The sequence below is a fragment of the Dipodomys spectabilis genome, unplaced genomic scaffold (assembly GCF_019054845.1).
Source record: "Dipodomys spectabilis isolate Male_0828 unplaced genomic scaffold, ASM1905484v1 ptg000002l, whole genome shotgun sequence".
NCBI lineage: Eukaryota > Metazoa > Chordata > Mammalia > Rodentia > Heteromyidae > Dipodomys > Dipodomys spectabilis.
This window is the reverse complement of record NW_024870679.1, coordinates 31,110,597-31,131,517: the sequence shown is the minus strand read 5'-3', so window position 1 is coordinate 31,131,517 and position 20,921 is coordinate 31,110,597.

Below are 20,921 nucleotides of genomic sequence, written 5' to 3'. Positions count from 1 at the left end.
TTTTCATTTATTTTGTGCATAAATTTTCTGGAGAATCTACATGAGCAATGACTTCAAATAGTGTTATTTTCTTCCCAGCAATAAAAATTATATCACTGAATTACTTCTTTCTTTTCTTTCTTCTTTTGGATTTTATTTGGATGTAAAGGTGCTGTACAGAGGGTTTACAGTTATATAAGTACATGAGTATATAAGTATATAAGTAATGAGTACATTTCTTGTAGAACATTGTTACCCACTCCTTCAGTTTTCTCCTCTTATCCCTCCGCCCCCCACTCCCGTTGTAAAGTTCATTTCCAACCTAGTGTCTTGAGAGTATCACTGTTGCATTGGTTTCACCTTTGTCCTTGTTTCACCATTTTGTTATTTCCATTCCCTTGGACAAATCAGATAAATGCATATACAAGACACAGGGTACCAAATTCAATAACAATGACTACCAGGAATAAACCAAAGAGAAAAAGGAAAAAAAAATAAAATAGAAAGAACAGTACATTGATGACAACGTGGTCAACAACAACGAAAAAAGACCTCTTGTTCCCATATCTTGGAGTTCATTTCTATTAGAATCATTTTGTATGGTCATATGCACATAGCTATAGAGCTATTGTGATCCTCTGCTAGAACTATCCTAGACATATACTGATTAATATAAATGAGGGAAACCATTCAACCTGTGTTTCTTTGGGTATGGCTTACTTCACTTAGTATGATCTTTTCCAAGTTTTTCCATTTCCTTACAAATGGGGCAACGTCATTCTTTCTGATGGAAGCATAGAATTCCATTGTGGATATATAACACATTTTCTTTATCCATTCATCTACTGAGGGGCATCTGAGTTATTTCTGCATCTTAATTATGGTAAATAATGCTTCAGTGAACATAGTTGTGTTGGTGGCTTTAGTGTGGTCTTGTTGGTATTCGTTTGGGTAAATTCCCAGGAGTAGAACTTCTGGATCATAGGATAGTTCTACATTTAGTCTTTTGAGGTACCTTCATTCTGCTTTCCAGAGTGGTTGAACCAGTTTACATTCCCACCAAAATTTTACATTCCCTTTTGGCCACATGCCTGCCAGCATCTGTTATGTTATTGTTGTTATTATTATTATTATTATTATTGGCCGGGGGGGGGGGGGGCTTGAACTCTGGGTTGGGCACTTTCCCTCAGCTCTTTAGCTCAGGGCAAGTACTCTACCACTTGAGCCACAGCACCACTTCCGGTTTTCTGGTGGTTCATTGGAGACGAGTTTCATGGGCTTTCTTGCCTGGGCTGGCTTTGAATGGCCATCCTCAGATCTCGGCCTCCTGAGTAGTTAGGATTACAGGTGTGAGCCACCAGGACCCGGCTTATCATTTGTTTTCTTGATAATGGTCATTCTAACTAGGTGCAGTGGAACCTCAGTATGGTTTTGATTTGCATTGTTTTATGGCCAGAGATGTTGAACATTTCTTCATGTGTCCATTAGCTATTAAAAAGTGAATTTAAGCTGGGTGCTGGTGGCTCACGCCTGTAATCTTAGCTACTCAGGAGGCTGAGATCTGAGGATCGTGGTTCAAAGCCAGTCCGGCCTTTGGAATGAGACTCCTATCTCCAATAAACCACTAGAAAACCGGAAGTGGTGCTGTGGCTCAAGCGGTAGAGCGCTCCCCTTGAGCTGAAGAGCACAGGGACAGCCCCCAGGCCCAGAGTTCAAGCCCTACAACCGACAAAAACAAAAAAACAGTGAACTTAATAAATAAACAAACAAAAATAAAGAGAGAAACCAAACAGTACACCTTCAAGACTAGCAGACTCTAAAAGAGAACAGAGCTGAAAACCAAGCAAATACTTTATAATTTACCAAGTAAAGTGATGATTCCACCAGGGTTAATTTGAAGTAGGGAAATTTGAAGTATAGTTAGATTATCACATGGATCAGAGTTACTGTGAACAGGCTTATAGAGAAAGAGACTAATAAAAAGTCCTGGGGGTTAGGCTCTGGGGAAAACTGTCTCTAAGAGAGACCAAGACAAATTTAAAGAAGGTACTTACCTCAAGCTGAGTCATTCAAAGAAAGCAAGCATTATGTTTATGATATATCTTGCATTGAAACAAGTATCAAAGGATCTTGAGAAAGTAAAAAAAAAAATTCTCTTTTTCTTAAAAATGCTGATACCATCAGAGGGACAAAGCACTAATTTTGCTTTCTGTTTTTAAAGTGTTGGTTCCATTTGTCATCTTAAGGATTACTTCTGTCACTAGTAGTACTTACATAAAGAAAATTGAATGCATACAGATATATTTTGAAACCTGGAAACTTTAACTTTAAAGTGCCTTTTAGCTTTGGAGTGCCCTTGGGTGTGAACTGAATTGCTGAGGAGATGAATAATGGGACTCATTACCATGACCAGGTTAAATCCAACATAACCTAAGGTATTCTCCTGCTGTTGAGCATCTCTGAGACTGTGGAGACTAATGTAGCCCAGTCTAAGTGCTTACTTACCTTACCATTAAACTCAACAATAAAAAGTGGATTTTCTCCATGCAAGTGTAATTTTATCTATGTTTATAGATACTGAGGACAGAGAAATGTTGCTTACGTATTTCATTGACATAGTTTTAGCTCTCCTTAGTTCTTGCAATGCAAAACAAACAAAAATAGTTTCTGCATGCTTGGGACAAAAAGTGATTTGATCAATATCCTATGAGCATAAAGGACTGTCAATACATTTTGCTTTTATTAGTATGTACAATAGTCCTAGAATTGGTAATGTTAGATCATTAAGAGACATTTTCTGGGTGTTTTTCTCTATTATATATATATATGTATATATATATATACAAAACAAAATATGAAATATACATTTAACATTCTGAGACCTCCAGGGATTTTTTTTATAATATGCAAACATGACAGATTGCTTCTACAAATTTCCCCAAGCTTTTAAAAGAAAGAAAGAAAAAAGTATTACATATACCTTTCTAAAGAACAGCAAAAGTCGACATGGCAATCCTTATTGAAATTAGCAAAACACTAATAAAAATTCCTAATTAGTATGATGAAATGAAAGAAAAAAAATAAAGCTGGGTGCTGGTGGCTCACACCTGTAATCCTAGCTATTCAGGAGGCTGAGATCTGAAGATCATGGTTCAAAACCAGGAGACTCTTATCTCAAAAAAACCACTCAGAAAACCAGAAGTGGCACTATGGCTCAAGTGGTAGAACGCTACCTTAGAGATGAAGAGCTGAGCGACAGCATCCAGGCCCAGAGTTCAAGCCCCATGATCGAGAAAATAAAAAGAAGGAAAAAGAAAAAAATAGAAAATCTCATTAAGTATACATTGAGTGTATATGACGAGGAATTTGTATTTGAGAAGCCATGATACTTGTATCTACAACTCCTAATAGAAACAATCATTATACAATCAGAACAAGGCAAATTAAAATACAAGAGATTAGTGCATGTTCTAATTAGTGTCGAAATCTTCTTCACATCTTATACATGCTAATGTCCAGTCTTAAGAATTTTGAGTTAGCTCCTTGATTCCATGATGATTGGATTGTTAGGAAAATAGCTACTACTATCACAAGTCTACTTCAAGTTAATCCATTTCTCACAATTAAGTTCCTTTCTTGTCTTCCTCAACTGATGAAGATGAATAGTGACAGCCTTCTGCATTAGGACTGAATACCACAGGCACCTTGCAGCAGATGACTCTGCCACGCCCAAGGGCTTTTGTGTCCTATCAATTTAATTGGAAGTTAGAAGAAAACACACCCAAAAAAAAGTCCCATATTCTTGACTATCCTAGCAATGTGACATTAATTACTTGCACTTGTAATCTACAGATTCAACATAATATCCACCAAAATACAAGTTTCATTTTCCATTTGTATATAGAATCAGAATGGTCCTGAATCACAAAAGCAATCCTGGACAAAGAAAGTAGTGTTGGAGGTAGAATTCCAGACACCAAATTTTATTACAGAGATATATTAACAAGAACATCTGAACACTGACATACACAAAAAACTGAGCCTGAGGACCAGTGGAACAGAATGGAAAGTCCAGAAATGAACCCATAGATCTATAGCCATCTAATATTTGATAAGGGAACCAAAAAACATGGTATTGAAAAGTGTTGGGAGCCGACAGTACAGCTCCAAGGTCATCTTGACCCTTGTGCTCACTTGAAGGCACTTACAAGGAACTGGCTTTCGTGAAAAGCACCAGGTGCCCGGGTTTGCTTTGCTATGTCTGTAGAGTTTGTTTTACTTTCTATCACTTGACCTTGATTTGTTTCAATCTGCACCTTGTTTTTATTAAAATTTTCCTTGCTTTTCTGCACTATGGTGACCTTAGGTTACCTCTTGACTTCTAATAATATATAATAAGGAGAGTTAAAAATAAACGGTGCTGTAGTCTTGAGCTGCAGACCTCCCGACCCCATCCTTTGTCTTATGACTTTATTTTTCGGTCCTCGCCCCCTAATTCAGGATTCCCTTTCGTTGCCGGCAGGCTCTGGCAGAAAAGTAACAGCTTCTTCAACAACTAGTGTTGGAAAAGCTGGATCTTCACATGCAGAAAACAAACTGGATCCCTATCTGTCACCCTGCACTAATATCAGTTTAAAATGGATCAAAGGTATCAATGTATGACCACAAATTTTCAAAGACTAGGAGAATTTTTTTATTCTAGATACTACAGTTCAAATCCATTCACACATGGATTATTGAAACCCAACAGATATTCCAGTGTATTAATATTGGAAGTATTGGTGAATGTTTGAGTAATGTATTGAAGGGAATTTTATACCATAGTGTGCCATGGAGGAAGAAAACCTCCAAGTGTCTCTGCTTCTTGAAGGTGAAATAATTGTCATATGTCCTAACCTTTTAGTACCTTAATATAATAAACTTACTTGCAAAGAATATATAATTAATGTTATAAAGTAAGTGAACACGCAGTAACAGACTCTTTTTTGGCGTGGGGGAGGCATCCGGTCATGGGCCTGAACTCTGGGCCTGGGCTCTGTCCCTCAGCTCTTCAGCTCAAGGCTAGCACTCTACCACTTGAGCCACAGCGCCACTTCTGCCTTTTTTTCTGCTAAGGAATTGAACCCAGAGCTTCGTGCATGCAAAGCAAGCGCTGTACCACTGAGCCACCTTCCCAGCCCTATATATATATATATATATATATATTTATTTATTTATTTATTTTGGTCAGTAGTGGGGCTTGAACTCTGAGCATGGGCGCTCTCTCTCAGCTCTTCATTTCAAGGTAAGCACTCTACCACTTGAACCACAGAGCCACTTCTGGTTTTCTGGTGGTTAATTGGAGATACGAGTCTCACAGACTTTCCTGCCTTGGCTGGCTTTGAACCATGATCCCTAGTTCTCAGCCTCCTGAGTAGCTAGGATTATAGGCATGAGCCTCTGGCACCTGGCTCAGTAACAAACACTTTAAGCAATACTATTCATTATCTTCTAAATTATAGCATTCTGTGATACCATGTAAAATGTGCTTATGAGATCTAAGAAAAAAAATATAATATGACAGCATGTTGATTTCCGAGGAAAAAGGCAATATACTGTTTCTTGACACATATTGAAGACTGTACCCTATTAAAATGTAATTGTCAGCATGAAGAAAAGATAACATTTTTGCTACACCAAAATAACGCAAACTGAACAGAACATGAACTTATAAAAGAATCTTGAGACAGAAGCATATATATTTTATAAGATATCTTCTACCATGACTTTTTGTAAATGGAAAAATTTTAAATATCAACATGGTAGAGATGACCCATTCAATTTATTTTCTTCCAATCTGCCCACACAGTATCTTCTTTGGTCCTCACCCCACTCCAAAAGTAAAATAAGCATAGCTGTCAGATGTCAGGGTCTAGTGAAGATTGTATAAAATCTTAAATGTTTTTGAACTCTGAAATAATAGCCTGACCAATGCATTTGGAACTGAAACCTCATAAATTCTTAAATGTGCTGTTCAACTGTAAATGTTCTAAGACCTTCGCAATAATAAGTCATGTCAAAAAAAGAAAGCAAGAAGAAATAGATATCTTCATTCCTTTAATAGAAAAATGTCAAACTTTTTCTTTATTTCTAATGTCTTTGTGAACCAAATGCTCTATCATTTTTGAAAGTTATACAATTTGATATTTCTAAAATTTTGAAGAGTATCTTTTGGAGACTATTGTTTATTTTCAACTCTGAATTACAATTAAGATATCACTTAATCTTTTAAAATCTAGTTAAGTATATGCGTGTTATTAACTTTGAATAAGCAATTATAGAAGAAATAATCTTTGTAATATATTAAATCAAATGATATAAATAAAGATTATCTGTGTAGTCTTAAACATTATCATATTTTTTTGAAATCCATTAAGACACAAAGTTCACTTACCTTTCCAAAATGAATACAAAATTTACGGGTAGAGTTTTTGCTGGAATTATGGTCTTCAAATATTTACAACTTATCTATTTACCACTTTTATTCTTTCACTTGTTTTTATCTGTATGCAAAACCTATAAAAATGTTGTTGTCCTTAACATTTTACATTGGTAGATTGGAAGATCCAGATGTTGGCTTATATAATCTCACCATTTTTGTTTGTTTGTTTAGTTTTTGTTGGCCCTGGGGCTTGAACTCTGGGACTGGGTGCTGTCCCTGAGCTTTTTAGCTCAAGGCTAGCACTCTACCACTTTGAGCCACAGCACTACTTCCAGTCTCACCATTTTGGAAAAGTAATGTACAGTTCGTGTGCAAATTATGCATAATATAAACTATTCTGGGTTTTTGTAGTGTCATGTTACACTAGCAAACTTGTTTTTCTCTGACTTTTAAATGATTTTTACCAACTCATTGATCTGTCTTGCTCAAAGGAGGTTGTTTGGTTCAAAGATTAGCAAGACTTGTACAGCAGCTTCGTGTAATTACTTGAAAATTTAAACATGCTTTTGTGAGATAGCATTTATAAATAGATGACCCATATTGGATGCATGTATCACTGACTCAGATGTACTCAGGCAGATGATGCACTACTAATCAAAGAGATGTATCTACAATGACCAGAATATAAGTTAACATAAACCCAATCTGTCACCCAATATCTGAAAACAGCATTCATCTCCTTGAGTGTCTTTTGACTGTTTTGAATTGTCTACAAATCATTTTACATAGATCTAATTATTACTTTAACCCCTTTGCTCCTCTTACAATAAAGGATGCTAATGAAGAAAAAATCAATAGATATTCTTTCTTGGAGCAAGTGACAGCTGAAAAACAAGAGAGGCCAAAGTCTCAGAATAAACTAATCTGTTCTTTTTTGTGGAACATATTTGCCTAAATAGCCTAGTTCAGTAGGTTTCTCTCTCTCTCTCTTTCTCTCTCTCTTTCTCTTTCTCTCTCTCTTTCTCTTTCTCCCAGCCTCTCTCTCTGCCTCTCTCTCTGCCTCTCTCTCTGCCTCTCTCTTTCTTTCTCTCTTTCTCTCTCTCTTTCTCCCCGCCTCTATTTCTGCCTCTGCCTCTGCCTCTGTCTCTGTCTCTGTCTCTGTCTCTGCCTCTGCCTCTCTCTCTCTCTCTCTCTCTCTCAACTGCTTAATTTCTGGGGCTTGAACACAAAATCTGAGCACAGCCACAGCTCCACTTTCACCTTTTTGATTGCTGTTGATCAGAGATAAGAGCATCAGGAATTTTCCTGCCATGGCTGGCTTCTAACCAAGGTCCCAGATCTCAGCCTCATGATTAGCTAGGATTACCAGCATGAGACACCAGTGGCTGGCAGTTAGTAAAATTGATCATTCATCAAAATCCACTGGAGATTTTTGTTAGTTTAAACACTTTGATATTGTAGTTCTAAATTAGACTGAGTGTTGTAGTTCTAAGTAAGTTACTAATTTTAAGTCGTCACATGATTCTATTGGTGTTTCTTTAATGTCCTCTCTTTGAGTGATGAATATTAAAATTCTCGATTGTAAAATCTGGATGTGGTAGATGATACTTTTAATCCCAGTTATGTGTTAGTTTAGAATAGAGATTAGGAGGATTGTGGATTGAGTGTGGATTAGTGAGACTATCTAAACAAATAAACTGGGTATGTTAAGACACACCTGTTATCCCAGCTATGTCAGTGGCTTAGGTGGTGGGGTTACAAGGTAAAACTGGCTTTGGCAAGAACATGTGATCACCAGAAAAATAACTAAATCAAAATAGGTAGAACAGGACTCAAGTGGTAAAGTGTTTGCTTGGCAACAGAATACTAACTAAACTCATACAGAAAAAAAAGTCAAAGTTTTAAATCTACATTAAACACTAATTTGCTTTCGGCTTAAATTACAAGAACCATACTTAAATTAACTACAATCTGAGTCATAAGCCCTATGACTATCAGACTTGTGTTCTTATCACCCATCCATATGCTTTAGAAACATTAATATCATTAGAAGTCAAATCAACTTAGTACAATAAATCATTTATTAAAAATATTTCATCACTTATTGTTGATAATCTAAGGAAATTTGTCTAGTCTTTATCTAAATATAAAATAAAATTAAGGAAAAAGCTCAGTTATAAAATCCAGGAATTTATTGCATGGAATTAATAAGGAAAAACAATGATACAATCCATATTTTAATATTCAGAGTTTTTAAGAGATGTAAGATGTCACAATTTCCTAGATTTTTAATGCATTCAGTATGTATTGATCAGCAGCCAGTTTAAATATGAGGAGGAGATATTCCAGATTTCACATGCTTTGGCACCTTAATTGCATGGTCAAGGTGATGTAAAGAACATCATAGCTAAAAGAGGATATATAAATATGTCAGATCACTAGAAGAAGAATGAAAACAGACCATTAATCCTGAGGGATTTCTTAATATGGTTTGTTCTTTAATTTTATATCTAAGTGAGGAAAAAATTATAAAGAGCTTTGAGTAGAAGTTATGGTCAGATATTACAAAATATCCCCCTTGTGATAATGTTTGATGAAGTAGACAATTTAATAACTTTTTAGTAACTGTTGAACAGTTTCAGAATTAAACCATTTGCAATCATTAAACTTTTAACAGGGCTTGGATGATCAGTTTCATGAAGAAAATAATGTCAAAAATGAAATGAACATGGAGTTATCCTCATACTGGCCTGCACATTTATCCAAAAGAGCTCATTATTTAAGGATCACTTCTCTATCTTTCTGGTAGTCTCACGTATTTCCACTTCAAACATGTTCATGTAATTGGGCAGATTGAGCAATCATTCAACACCATTTTGCTTTGAAAATTTTCTTAAGGTCTTTCGACATCTGGGAGTACCATTAGAACAAATGCTAAATTTCTCATAATTTAAAAAGCTATTGAATGCTTTTAAGTTATTCAATAGCTTTTAAATTGTAACTACAATTACTCTTTAGAGTATTATAGAAGTGTGATATTCACACGATGGAGATATCTAGATCAGATATACATATGCATATATATATATAATCACAAATATATTTGCTGGTGAATATTAAGGAGGGCATATATATCTAAAGTTAAACATTTTCTGAAACTTGACAATTCTTTTTAGTGAATTGGTGTAGTTTGCTCCTTTTCCAGGGAATCTGGGAAGGAATTGTTACTTGACTTACTGATATGAATCTATAAATCTGATGTTCAATCCATTTGGAAGCTCAGGATTTAATTTGGAAAAAGTAATCACTGGCTTCTTGGAACTCATATGTGAGAAATTTCACTATCTTTCAAAAGAAACCAAATTTCCAGTCATTTCTTCCAAGGGGTCCAGACATGGGAAACATAGCTTCAAGATTATTGGCCACGTGGTTAACTCTAAGACAGGGAATTACAAAACACCATATAGTCTGAATTTATAACAAAATACCATAGTTTGAGAGGCTTAAAAAAGCAATTATTTTTTTCTCACAATCTGGAAGCTGGAAACTCTAAGATCAAAGTGTCAGAAAGTCTATGGCTTAGTGAAAGTTCTCATTCTGCTATATTATCTCACAGGTGAAATATATGGATTCATTATAAGAGAATGGATCCCATGATGGATAATTCACTCTTGATACATCTAAAACTAACTAGCTCTCAAGAATCTAATATGAATATTATTACAGTAGAAATTAGGGGTTTACATAAGAACTCTGAGGAACATAATACATAGTTCTGAAGGAACATTGTACATAGTATCTTTTGTGCAGTTCACCTAATTTACATTAATATGAAACATTTGTGATATAAACTGCAACAATGATAATAAATTATGATATTTTGTTGATATATTTCTAGATTTTATCTACTATTTTTATTTTTGTCTCAAGCACATGGATATCACATGAAATATAATTACTCTGCATTTTTAAGTTTTCTTGAGCCCTGACAATTTCACAGACTTTCATTAGTTTTTCTTTCTTTAATTTTTAAATGTTATGTTATTGTAAAGATGCTGTACAGAGGGGTTACAGCTACATGAGTAAGACAATGAGTAAGTTTCTTGTCAAGCATTGTTCCCCCTCCTTTGTTGTTCTCCCACTGTCCCTTTCCTACCCCACCTGCCTCACTCCCCTCCCCTCACAAAGTTGTAAAGCTCATTTCCAAATATACTGTCTTGTAGTATTGTTGTTACAATGGGTCATCTTGTATCCTTGTTTGAGCATTTTGTTATTCCCCTTCTCCTCCTCAAATTAGACAAAGGTATATACAAGATGCAGGGTAACAGAATCAAGTACAGTTCCAACAGGGGATATACCATGCAGAAGCATGTTTCAAGCAATCCCATTTTGTCCAACCTTTCTTTGATTTGTTGTGTTTCTGGATCTTTTGTGTGTGTGTGTGTGAAAATATCGTAAAGAGGGGTTACAATTACATGAGCAAGGTAATAAGTACATTTCTTATCAAGCATTGTTGCCTCCTCCTTTGTTTCCCCTTCCCATTCCTTCCCATCTCCCCTCCCCTCCAGCCCCCCTCCCCCTCCTCTCAACCTCTCTCTCTCCCTCCCCCCCTGCCAAAGTTGTAAAGTTCGTATTTCGACATAACGTCTTGTATATCTCATTGTTGCAATGTGTCCTTCTTGGTTTTAGTGTCAACTCTTTTTTGGGGGGGGAGGGTCCCGTCGTGGGGCCTGAACTCTGGGCCTGGGCGCTGTCCCTCAGCTCTTCAGCTCAAGGTTAGCTCTCTACCACTTGAGCCACAGTGTCACTTCTGGCTTTTTCTGCTTATGTGATGCTGAGAAATTGAACCCAGGGCCTCATGCATGCAAAGCAAGCACTCTACCCCTAAGCTACCTTCCCAGACACTGTACTAGATTTTTCCCATGTCTTTAAGTTGTTTCATCTAATGAGACTTGATTAGATTATTGAGAAATAGAGGTATCATTTCAGACTTCTGTAAGTATGAACTCTGGTTTTCTAGAATAAGTTCTTGAATAGGCTATGTCTGTTCTTGGCTGAGTTTTCAAAAATTAGTTGGCTGTAGATGGGTAGTTTTATTCCTGAAACTTATATTGTTTCATTTATCTTTCAGTGTGATTGTATGTCTGTACCATGATGTTTCTGATGTTCTGATGTTGCTTTATAGTATCATTTGAGTTGTTTTGAAGCATTAGTGCTCTTTATTCATAGAATTGCTTTTGCTATTTGAGGTATTTTATGCCTCCATATGAACTTTTGGATTTCAGATAAATGCTTTATACCTCCAAATCTACCACCTCTTAAACTTCTGGACTTGAAGTTGCAATAACCTGATTAACATATATCCATAAGTATACAAAATATTCACCCATTATATTCAATGTAGGGTATTAAAAATGAAAAACTTATTTCCATTAACTAAATAAAACTGACATAAGTATTTTCTAGTAAATTCTTTAATAAAACATGCATATTTTCAAAAAGTTTATGTCCCAGTTAATTTGACTTTTTTTTTAACTTGGTTTGGCTTCTTGAATGATTCTTCACCCTCTGTGGGATATTCTGAGCATATAACAAACCGAATAAGAAACTCAAATACTTCTATGATAAATCTATCTTCAATTTGACATTTACCCTCAAACTGAATATTTTCATTGAATTGAAAATTTCATTAACCATTGCTTCCTCTCTTCATCTTTTGGAGTTTATAGGGCTATATAAAACATTCAAGAATCCTACATAGAAATTCTTCCATAGAGAACCTTACTTCATTGTTCGTGGGAGTGTAAACTTGTTCAACCACTTTGGAAAGTAGTATGGAGGTTCCTCAAAAGACTCCACATAGAGCTCCCCTATGACCCAGCAATCCCACTTTTGGGCATTTACCCAAATGTTTACAAACAAGACCACACTAAAGCTACCAGCACAACTATGTTTATTGCAGCATTATTTACCATAGCTAAGATCTGGAACCAACCCAGATGCCCCTCAGTAGATGAATGGATCAAGAAAATGTGGTATATATACACAATGGAATTCTATGCCTCCATCAGAAAGAATGACATTGCCCCACTTGTTAGGAAATGGAAAGACCTGGAAAAAATTGTATTAAGTGAAGTAAGCCAAGCCCAAAGAAACATATGCCCCAGGATTTCCCTTATTTGCAATATCTAGTATATGTCTGAGTCAAGCAGAAAAGGTCAGATAAGGTGATGTTAGGAAAATGAACCCTAAGATATGTGCTTTAAATGTTTTTTTTTTTCTTTCATGCATTTGTTTCTAATGCAATTATAAGATTATTTCTTTGTTGCTTTGTATGTCCCTCCCCCACAGTATAACCCCTGCTTTCACTGTATTTGATGTCGGTATAATTTGTGGAGGGAAAGGGGAAAATCAAGTTGTTTAAATAAGGATACAAGTGAACCTGTTGCAACAATGAGAAGTACAAGTTGTCATGTCAAAAACGAACTTTACAACTTGCTGGGGGGGAGTTTGGGGGGGAGGGAGGATAGGAAAGGATGGGAAGGGTAAACAAAGGAGGAGGCTACAATGCTTGATAAGAAATGTACTCACTATCTTGCCCATGTAATTGTAACCCCTCTGTACAGTATTTTCATAATAAAAAAAAGAAATTCTTCCATAGAGTAGAAAAGTATGTAGGAGAAACCTATAATATATAGCTTTTCAAATGTTATTTGAAAAAAAATAAAAGAAAATGTGATTATAAGAAACAAATATCATAGAACAATTATTTTTTCACAGACAAAAGATAATATTTAATTTAGTTATACCAATTATATATAATTATTGCAATTCTCATATCATATATTTAGGGGACAAAAATTATAGATTTTGAAAATTGTTTCATTATTATTATTAGTTATTGATTAATTAATGCTAAAATATTAAAGGTTAAAAAAGCGTACCAAGTAAAAAGAAATAATTAACAGGAATTGCCAAAGAAATGCATGATGAGAAATAATTTCCCTTAGGTTATATTGCATTCATCAATTCAACCATCATTCATTCTTTCCCTCATCCATCCAGTCACTTGAAAAGCATTTATTTATATACAACTACAACAGCGGTTACTAAACTAGAGCCTGTGTTTTGAAAAAAGTTATAGGATCTAGGAAAGAGCTCTTCCTTGAAAAAAAAAAAGAAAAAGGAAAAAATAAGAAAACATTTTTTTCAAAAGACATCTATTTAATACTAACAAAACAACCAAGGTTCTGAAACACAAATGAGGTAGTAGGTACTGAAGTCTTCAATCTCATTAGTACTATATATTAAGATAGTCATTTTAGATAGCTAATTTAAGGTTCCTCTACCACTAAAATAATACAATTACATAGTCTTATTTATCCATTAGGGAAATATTTTCTTTAATGAGAAACATACCCTCCTTTCCATGAAATTCGAGAGCTTCAAGATGCACCTGTTTTTTAATCATTTAGAAATTAAACATCTTTTTAATAACACTGAAACACATGGTGATTATATACAAACATTAATAACATATGGCTCTAGTCCCACACTATTCAAAATCTAAGGTAAAAATAAATGTAATACATAATTGAGTGTAATGTATGCAGTTTGAGAAACTTAGAGAGATGAATTATTTTGGAAAGGCAGAAAAAGGCTTTGAATAGGAGTACAGCTTATCAAATAGAATTGCAAATAGAGCTTTCTCTCATCTTGTTCTACTTTTAATTTGCAACTAATGTGATCCAGTAAGATTGTGTTCTGGCATTTCTTCAATAAAAATTGATTGAGGATCTACCATTAGATTCAGTGATAATCACTATGGGTGTAACCAAAGAAGAAGGCAGTGGCTTGAAAACCAAATGGAACAAGGAAATTAAACAAGAAATAAATCCAGTCAGTCAGTAGTACTATTTGGGGCATTATTACATGCTTCATTCTACTCAGACACAGAGGAATAAAAATGCAAACAAAAATGTTTGCCCATGTAGCAGAGATTATATTCTAATCAGATGAAACAGATAGGAAAACATTATGAATACAAAGCATACTACTTCATGTAAAACTACAATGGGGTCATTGGACCAAAATAGAAAAAAATATCCTTGAGTTGCTAAGAAATTGTGGCAGCATAACCATCAGATGGTCAATGATCAAAGACTCTCTGAAATGAGTTTTGAAAAGCAAATAAGGATTAAATAATTATTAAATGAGAAGAACATGTGGACTGTTTCAAATCTAAAAATGGCATTTGGTATAATGGAATCCTTGCACCTTTCATAAAGTAAGAAAGTATCACAGACATCCTAAAATAACCAAGATAGATAACACAGAATTGCCCATTTATTTCCAAATAATTTACCTCACCATATAAGGACATGGTAGAACAATGGATTTAAGTCGGTGCACAGCATTGGGCCCAAAGCCCAAGGAATAGTATACATATATCATAGATTGCAATGCAAATGATCAATAATTGAATAACTATCTTAGCAGAACTTAGCCATACAGGGATCCTGTCCCAATGAGAATATGTGAGGAGAATCTGGTAGAAAATAAGAGTGTAAACTTGCTAGATACATAGTCAAAGAAGTCAGAATAATGAAGTCTCATGCTTTATATTTTATGTTTTATTAGCATCAATTAGTTGCAAAGGTGGTTTGATGACTTATCTGTCTCAGGGATAATTAAGGGGCCGACTTGCTCTACTTGCTTGTTTTACTACTTACAGACTATTTACAACTTCAGCTGTTCATCCCTTTGTGGGAAATTAGAAGCTATGGAAGTCTTCTGATTCAGAGAACGTACATTTGACCCCTCAGTTTACCTCTCAGCACATAATGTAGTTCCTAGAGCTGGGTTTTGGTGCTTTTACGTCCCACTCTGAAGTTCACCTCCTCCTTGTGGCAAGAGTTCATGAAAATCACATGATTTTGTGGGTGTAGGCTTCAGGCTTTTATACACCAGGATGGAAGCTAGAAGATACTGGGATGCAGTTCATGGAGCTGGGTCTTAGTACTTTGAGATATGCTCAGTAGTTCACCTATCTATTAGAGGAAGGAATTTACAAAAATTATGTTATTCTTCTGATTCATTGGAAATCAAACACACACTGAGTAGACTTCCCAGAGCTGGTACTTTCCGATCCTTCTCAGAGTTTGCCATCTAATGGAAGGGAACTATGGATACTCCTGATTCACCCAAAAGTCAACAGACTTAGCCAGATTCACTTCATGGAAGCTAAATACTATGTAAGTCACTGTATCTGTGCTTTATTTCCTCCACAACACCTAAAAGATAAAAACTGCTAGAGGATGTGATACGCAACCATGATGTCTTTCATTGTCAGACTTGCTTATTGCCTGACTTCTCTTCAGGATTATGTCAGATCCTCTTTCTCCCCCAAAACAATTCAGGGCCATTTCATACTCAGATACTGTGGCTGAGCATTCTGTAATACCTAGAAACATGATTTCCCCCTAATTCAAATCCTCCAGGAGTCACTCACTATTATGCCACAAATTGAATCTTGCTATAGTCCTTTTTAATGAGGAAAGTGATAAGAGTGTCTTAACTGATGTTAAACTTCCATACTCAAGTGGTCAACATCTACAAATTCTACACTTTTAAGGCTTTCAAGAGGCATAAGTTCATTCCTCAATTAGATTTGACAGTCTGTGGCCAAAACCATCTGACTTACCTGTCAACTGTGTCTTCAGCTTTCCTTCTCCACTCCTGGGGAGAGGGGCATGGGCTTGATACCATTTGTTGCTTTTAATTGTTGCCTTTGTTTCCCCATGCTTTCCTGTAGTTCTACCCTCTATCATAATTCACCATGTTCTTCCTATTTCTTTTACTCACACTCTCGCCTACAGGCTACCTGACTCCTATTTATTCATGGAGTCAAATTGTTGCATGCTTTTGATATGCAATTTTGTATCTAGTCTCACTATCTGCTGGTTTTCTGAAATTTAAAATTCTTAAAATGAGGCATTTGCTTTGATTTCAATACAGTTAAACATTATTAAAATTATTGAAATCTTGTAGTTCTTATGTATGTTCTCTCTTTCACTGTGCAAACAAGGAAACCAAGTACATATAAAATCCTTTTCCTGTTCCATGTTTCTTATATGATGAATATTTTTTCTGCATCAGTAGTATTACTATGGCTTTCTCTCTTATAACAAAGAATGAAACAGAAAGAGACAGAGACAGAGAGACTGAATACAGGCATCAAATTTATAATGTCTGGCATTACAATCATATTTACATAAAAATTACTAAGCCTAACTTACATGGCTGCCTAAATTAAATATTTGCATCATACACATTCATAAACTTCTAACATCTTAGGTACAATTATGAATAAAGCACTCAAATATATTATTTGTGCCTCTATTTTCTTTTGAAACTCTTTTATACTAAATAATATGACATTATACTATATTGCATTTTAATGATTTGTTAGCCCTTCAAATTTTTAATTTCATTTCTTAGGATAATGACTGGAATAAAATATGTTCCTTCTGCAACTCTTTAGATTTTTACCCATTACAGAAGAAGACACAGAAAGATTATTACAGAGATAAGACTCAGAAAGATGTTATTTGCCCAAAGACACAACTAGTTCAGAATTTATTCCATGTGCTAAATTCACTACATTTACACAATATTAACATTGTTAATATTCAAATAGGGCAGCCACATGCCAGTGGCTCATGCCTGTGATCCTAGCTACTCAGGAGGCTGAGATCTGAGGATCATGGTTCAAAGCCAGCCTGGACAGGAAAGACCATGAGACACTTATCTCCAATAAACCACCAGAAAACCGGAAATGATGCTATGGTTCAAGTGGTAGAACACTAGCCTTGAGCTGAAGAGCTGAGGGACAGCGCCCAGCCCCAGAGTTCAAGCCTCATGACCAAAAACAACAACAAAAATTAAAATAGGGCATTAATTGAAGTCAGGTATCAACCAAAAATGCACCTAAATCTACTTACTTAAGTTATTATTAAACTATAGTGAAATATGCACAGAAAACAGTGACAATTATTGGAATTTCATTTAATATGATCTAGGTTCTTTTAATTCTCATGATTTTCCCCTATTTAAAATGTCTTAACTCAGCAGAAAGATATGGACTTTTCATTATTTTAGTAACATAATTCTCTCTTCCAAGATCAAGTATTGCGTTGTTACTCATGTTTCTTTAAATAATTCTGCATATATTTTACAGATGAATGTAGAATTTGGTGTTTGTTAAAGAATGAGAAATAACTATAACCCCTCTGTACAGCATCTTTACAATAAAATAAAAATTTAAAAATGAAGGGGATTATAACAGTAGAGGAGAAAAGAGGTGACTTTTAACTTAATTGATGTTATAATATGGAAGGATATGAAGCAATGCCTAGTAAAAGAAGTAATAAAACCAAATATATATAGCATATATTTCCATTTATTGAAATTTTTAGAAATATGGGCTAATAGATATTGGCAGAAAGCATCAATAAACACTTAGGAATGGTATCAGTAATGGGAAGGAGCTGGACACAGGTGGCAGAGCAACATGGAACTTGGATTTTACTGTACCTAGTATGAACTAGACTGCATAAGATAATGGACAATTTTTCAGGCCCTTTGAAATGATGTGCAACTCATAATTAAACATCAACTAAGAAAATTTAAAACACAAATTAATTTGATCTAAGATACAAATTAAAATAGGAATTAAATATTAATAGTGATAAAATCAAAGTTCTGTATATGAGGTATTATGCTAAGTATTTAGCATACATGATCACATAAACTCGTTCTACAAAATAGCCTTATAATACTGGCATTCATTTTCTTAATTTCATGAAGTAGAAATGCAGGCTTGAAAAGTTACACACATTATCAGGTCATATTTTAGAATTAGTTTTTTAAACACATAAAATTGTGAGTTTAAATTGAATCTGGTATGATATATTTTATATATTAGATGTACCTGTTTGTTAACAATTACATTCTTTTGTGTAATTCTAATAATGGTGAGAAGAGCTTCTGAAGCTCTGAAGCTTTTGAAGCCATATTATTGGCCTTCATCTATTATTATATGGTTGCTCATATTTAGTATATTATAGGAGCTTTTACATTTAGGTAAAATTTTATCCCACTTCATTCTAAAAAGATTTTCAAGCAGTGAGAATCAGCACCAAAGTCCTTTTAAATATCAAGTAATAAGTATAGCTGATTGAACAATGATACTACCTCTACCAAGCTCTCCACTTCCATGATTTTGATGATACCCATCCACTGTATTTTTACATGGGATTTCATTTAATTAACTTGGGGCTTTTTATATTTCTAGATATCTTCTTCATCTTCTATCACAGCTGGAAGACAGAGGTCTCTCCAAGAGATACTTCATTTGTATGTTATGGAACTCTAATGACCACATGTATTTAAATCTATCTGATATCATATATTTCTTTTCAACTTTCCGAGTTAATATATTTCAACTGAATTCTTGTTCATGTGAATAAAATGGTTATTGGCCTGCAAGATCCAAGCATAGATTCTAATAGGTAAAATGAATTACAATATGAACAGGAAATAAAATTAGTTCATTTGCAATGCCAAATCAATAGCTTGCTGTTTTGCTACATAATATGGTAACAGAAGTGTTTTGACTGAATAATTCATCTTCAAAGGAATATTCAACTTATTTTATAGAATACACATTGAAGAACAGTTTAAAGATAAAAAGGTTAATGGAATCTGGCTGCCAAGAAAATAGAACATTTTTTCCTTAAAGAAAAAGAACATTCTTGCCTAATTCCTGTACATTTTTAATTAATGAACCTTGGAAATAAATGAGGAAATAATTTCTAGAATGCAGGAAATTAAAAATATAATTAAAAATACATGTTATGTTTTAGAAAGAGAGGGTACCTATCATCAAAAAGTAATTTAGTCTTGCCAGTCTCTATTGATCTATATATAATCAAATAAACTTGTGGAACTGAAGTACAATCTTCCTCAGTTGACCTATGTGCTATGAGATTTCTACAGTGAATCACATACATACAAGCACACTCACACTCACACACACACACACACACACACCCCACAAACATAAACACATATTTTCCTCCACATACATCTTGGTGATGACACAGGGAAAAGAGAATTGACAAGAATGTTTCAAGTAATGTGAGTATTCATATAAAAAATCTAACCAGAAATGATAAGGTATGGACAGAACATCAGATTTGATTGAAGATATAATTGGAATATATGTTCTGTAACAATATTTCATCAACAAAATGAAGTCTGTAAATTGTATTTTTTCTATTTATTATCTAATATTTTTCCTCTTATTTTCTCACTCCTTACCTTATAAAAATCACCATTCCTTTATGTTTCACTGTCTTTGAGAGAACTGTTGCCGGGAAGTGGAGTGGTCTTTAGAGGAAGAAAACTCTCCCTAAGGATATCTGGATGGAGTTAAGCATTGTTAAGTACTACTAAAGAAGGTAATTTGCCAGGTCTTTATTTTCATCACATTTGAAAGTTTGTGTACTTTCTGTCTGTGAATAAGAAAGACTCTTCTGAACTGGCTATTTAGCCCCTTTTAAGAACCCTTTCCTTAGGTCTGGCTGTCTTGGGACTGAGAGCTCTGCTACCAGGAGCACTAACACCACAATGTTTCTGAAGCCACAAACTTTTTTTTTTATTAATCAGTTTTATTTTTATTGTGAAAATACTGTACAGGGGGGGTTACAATTACATGAGCAAGGTAATGAGTACATTTCTTATCAAGCATTGTTGCCTCCTGCTTTGTCAGGAGCCTTTGCTCCAGTTGTAACCATTCAGGTAACTTGCAAAGATTTAGAAAACTTGACTCCAAGAAGGAAGACCCTAGGTGAACTCTGCATGGCCTGATCTCCGTGCCCCTATATTACATAGGAAGGGAGAGAGATGTATTCTTAGGTTAAAAACCTTGACATCTATACAGGAAAATGTGTGATTTAAAAAAGAAGCCAAAATTATTATCTTTAATTGTACAAAGTATCATTTAACAAATCAGTTTATGAGTCATATGTATCTTGATCAATGTCATCCCTATGAACATTCTTAATCCATTCTTTCCTACCTAACCCTTCTGGCACTCTTCTTAGCTTGTAGGATATGCATGGGATTCTTGTTTCATTTCCCCTCTTTTCTTCACTAGTTTACCCTTCTTCCCTTGACCCCCTACTTTCATGTACCTGCTTTCTGGTGATAATGAAAGAGATAGGGGGAGGGAGAGGGAGGGAGGAGAGGGGGTAGAAGAAGAGGGAGAGGAAGAGGGAGTGTGAGATTCCGTCACTGTTATTGCAAATTTCCTATAGAAGCAGAGCTATATTTATGTTTAAAGCCATTTATACATGACACCAGAGCTATTTCTTTTTCTCTTTTTTTTTAAATTTCACTTATTGTTTAAAATTTTATTGTCAAGGTGATGTATACAGGGATTATAGTTACATAAGTA